The sequence below is a fragment of the Octopus bimaculoides genome, chromosome 9 (assembly GCF_001194135.2).
Source record: "Octopus bimaculoides isolate UCB-OBI-ISO-001 chromosome 9, ASM119413v2, whole genome shotgun sequence".
NCBI classification, from domain to species: domain Eukaryota; kingdom Metazoa; phylum Mollusca; class Cephalopoda; order Octopoda; family Octopodidae; genus Octopus; species Octopus bimaculoides.
Genome location: NC_068989.1, coordinates 36,730,841 through 36,735,475, shown reverse-complemented (window position 1 = coordinate 36,735,475; position 4,635 = coordinate 36,730,841). Strand labels below are relative to the sequence as shown.

The 4,635-nt window shown below is 37.1% G+C and overlaps 1 protein-coding gene across 5 annotated transcripts in view; it reads right to left on the bottom strand.

Annotated features, from left to right (window-relative positions):
- Positions 1 to 4,635, bottom strand: part of LOC106877348 (centrosomal protein CCDC61) — a 107,103-nt gene that overhangs the window by 61,110 nt on the left and 41,358 nt on the right. The gene's annotated exons all lie outside the window — the stretch shown is intronic.

Here is a 4,635-nt window from a genome sequence, read left to right as displayed (position 1 = left end):
AGGCTTCAGCCAGTATAGGCCCAGGCAATGTCTAACTTAATAGCACCACCTGGTGAAATCTTTTAGATCATGATTCACACCTCAGTCATATATGGGACACCATGGCCCACTCTAGCAAAGAGTTATTATTGTTGGAGACATATCTGGGTATAGGAGGTTGGTCCGGGATTTGGGGGGAGAAATTTGTCCAGAGAACTTTTGAATTTTATAGGATCTGTTTCCGTTTTGATGTATTTTGGCATAATATTAAAGAGAGCTGGACCGGTTGAGGTAAAGTTCTTGTGTTGTAATGTTCTTGTGTGTCTTGAGTTCGATTTTTCTAAAGGGCGGACAGCACTGGACCAAGTCTTGGGTGGATTTTAAAATTGATGCCAACATAATTTGTGCAATATTGATGGAATATTTTCCACATCCCACAAATGATGCAGTACTCATGGCGGCATTGGAGAGAGTAAAGATTGAGATTTTTTAGTTGACTCCAATAGTCAATGCCTGTCATGTCGTCTATCTTTCTTGTTATTGACCTCAGGAGTGCTTCCACTTTCATAATGAATTACTTTGTGTGGGGAGACCACAGTGGGCAACAGTATTCAAGGTGGGGTTGAGCAAAAGTAGAGTAGAGAAGGATGGTGTGAGCATCTCTAGACCAGAAAGTTCTCAGAATCCAGGAACACATCTTGTGGGCCAAGTCAACCTTGCTTTTTACATGGGAACTCCCGCTTAGATTGTTACCAACAATTACTCCAAGGTCTCTGGATGACACTAGGGAGTCACCCGAGGGAAGGGCATATGGTAGTTTCAGAGTATCCTCTTTTTTAAAGTGGATCAAATTAAACTTATCTTCACGATGAAAGTAAACAAAGTTTGTCTTGAGAAGCATTGAGATGTATTGTAATATACAGAAATAAATTTATTTATAGCATTATCACGCGTTTGAGAAATAAATTTATTTCTGTATATTAAACTTATCTTTATTTAGAAGCATATTGTTCTTTCCTGCCCATTGGACAACAGCAAACAGATGTGACTGAAGGCATGTTCAGTCTCCCATACCGTTTATGGCCTTCTAGAGCTTGGAATCATCAACAAAAATTTTCAATGTACAATGTTTGATGAAGTCTACTATGTCATTGATGTAGATAGACACTATTCACAATATTGCAGGGGGGAAAACACCACTACTTTCAGACCATGACATGGTTCTCTGTGATCTGAGATTCTACCATCCAAAGATCAAACCCAATGACATCTCTCCAGCCCATCCGTTGGACACTATGGATTTTCATAATGCAGACAGGGATGCGATCAATCATGATTTTGCACAAGTTGATTGGGCCTTCATGCACGCATCCCCCCCCCCCACCAACATAAACACATCATGGCAGACATTTGTAGAAACTCTAACAAATATATGCTCAAAACATACCCAATTAAGATCAGTAAACAAATCTAAGTGCAGAATCCCTAGAAATAGAAGAGAAATTATCAAAAAAATAAAAAGAACTAACAAGAAAACCAACCAACTTAAATACTGCCAGCAGCAATGCACCCATTTGACTGTCACTGCATCACTCGAATGGAAAAAACACAACCTCCAAAAAAGCATGATGACCATCATTAACAAACAAAGAGCAGCTGAGGGGAACTGGGCCACTGAGAAAATAAAACTCAATCTCAGTGTTCTTTTCATTTGCAAAAAAAAAAAAAGTTGCTGTTTCCTCTGTTGGTTCTCTGGTTGATGAGAATACTCTATACGACAATGCAAAATCCATGTGCAAGATACTGCAGATGCAATACTGCTCTGTTTTCAGTAACACTAATGCAGTTGATCTGGCTAGTATCAGTGATGTAAACTCTCAACTAACTATATCTGACATAACTTTTGGTGCACCTGATATCCTAACAGAAATAAATAAGATCAAGCACAACTTGGCAGTAGGTCCCGATAGGTTCCCGGCCACTGTCCTGAAGATGTGCTGATATCAAATTGCAATCCCTCTAGCTGAGCTCTGGAGGAACTCACTTGACACAGGCTACATTTCTAATCATTTTCTTTCCCAGTCTGTCATTCCAGTTTTCAAAAAGGGAAACAAATCTCTTGCAGCGAACTACCATCCAATTTCACTCACCTCTCATATCATTAAAGCATTTAAGAGGGTGGTGAGATCGCGAATAACCCACTACCTCAAAGACAACAATCTGCTGAACCCCAACCAGCATGGTTTCTGTGATGGCAGGGACTGCCTGTTGCAGCTTCTGCACCATCTTGATGACATTTTAGAAGCTTTGGGAGAAGCTTATGTCATATACCTTGATTTCAGCAAGGCATTTGACAGAGTGGACTACAAAATCCTGCTGAAGAAACTGTCGAACACTGGAGTTCATGGAAAGCTGCTGCAGTGGATAAAGTGTTTCCTTATGAACAGAACCTAACATGTTGTGTTTGAGAGAATCAGATCAAGCTCAGCCAAAGTCAGTAGAGGTAGCACTAATTATTAAATGGTTATTCTTTTTCAATTCTTGTATATGTTATTTCAACCACCAAACTGGAATCTCTCTTGAACTACAGGCATAAGTTTTGTTAACCCTTTTACTGCAGAAATCAGTTTCATATACCAAACTATCTTTTGTTGAGAAATGTCATGTTTGAAACTATTTTTTGGTAAGATATGTCAACTTTATTGAGGCAACATGACCTAATGAAAATAGATATTACAGGAATAACCATACACCATATTTTAACGTATGTAAGGAACCCTTTTTTGTCAGAAATTATTTTTTTAAATATAGGAGTTTCTTATACATGGATAGTATTAGAGATATTAATAAATTACTTAATTTCTCGAACTTCAAATCTCCATGACGTACAACATTCTCTTTCATAGAAGATCCTTTCTTCCATAGTCTCTCATCTCTCTCTCTCTCTCCCCACACAAAAATGAAATGCATTACCCGATAAGTGCGGATGCACTTATCAAAATTAACCTAATCCCTTACAAAACCTCTTTTCCAAATTTTAAGCCCTAAAAATTAGGGGGTTCCTTATACACATTAAAATACAATAATTTAATTTCACAGTGAAAGGGCTAAGGATTATTACAAACAAGAGAAACAGCCACAGCCAGAAATGAAAAAGAAGCTCATTGACAATTCCTTATGTGCTCATGTTTCTTACCATCATCATTGCAACAGTCACTTTTCTAAGCTTTAATGGATCGCACAAAATTTGTTGAGACAAGCTTTGCATAGCCTGATGATTTTCCTGTTGCCAGTCTTTCCTAGTTTCCAAGTAAGGTAATATTTCCTCATTGCTAGACATTTCTTATGGAATATTGGAAATGAACAGCACCACTTGTGTGACGGTGAAGCTCCAACATTATGTTAAGACAAAAGTACACACAAATACATGTACATATACACTCACACAGCATGGTAACTAATTAATTGGTTAACAACCACACAACATGGTAACTAATTTGTTTGGTAATAACCACTTGCCATGGTGAATAATTAGTTCATTAACATCTATACAACATGATAACTAATTAGTTTGCTAACAACTACATAACATGGTAACTGGTTTCAAATTTTGCCACAAGGCCAGCAAGTTTGGGGGAGGAGTACATCAATTCATTGATATCCCCACCCCCCAGGGCTCGACTGGCACTTATTTTATAGACCCCAAAAAGGTGAAAGGTAAAGTCCACCTCAGCAGAATTTTAACTCAGAATGTGAAGATAGATGAAATGCCACTAAGCATTTTGTTCAACATGCTAACAATTTCGCCAGCTCACCACCACCACAACATGGTAATTAATTAGTTAAGTAACAACCACATGACACACAATATGATAAATAATCAATTCAATAACAATCACACAATATGTTTACTGATTAGTTCATGATAACTAATTATACAATATACTAATTAATTTAATCAGGATATGGATATAAGAAACATTTTTCTTTTCTAAATATCATGCTTTATCCATTTAGCATTCAAACCTGCTATATCTGACCCAAATATTCCACCTGTTTTATATTCCATATAAACTAGATCAGGCCCCACACAACTACACTACAATGCTGTTCTAAAAGTAAGTGATCACATCATTGAAATCTCAAAGCGACAAAACAATGTTTGATTAGTTCAAATAAATAAGTATTATATTTGACTGAATACTAAAGGGTTAAGACATTTATTCTTGTAGCAGAATAATATTGGGGTTATAACTCCTAATCTTCAACAATGGCTTAGAATGAAGTGACTACATTATTGAATCATATCAGTTTTGAGGCTTTTATCCAAGCAACAACAGAGACTGCAAAACACTATTAATAGAGAAACTGTAAAGAAAAGTTGTTGGTGGAAATTTGTCAAAATAATTATCATAAAACATGGTAATTAATACTATTACTGTATTAGGCAGAGGTATGACCATTAGATGCAGGTGTAGCTGTAGGCTAAGAAGTTTGCTTCCCAATCACATACATCCAGTTTCAATCCTACTGCATGGCACCTTGGCAACTATCTTTTACTATAGCTCCAAGCCAACCAAAGCCTTGTGAATGGATTTGGTAAAGGGAAACTGAAAGAAGCCTGTTGTGTGTGTGTGTGTGTGTGTGTGTGTGTGT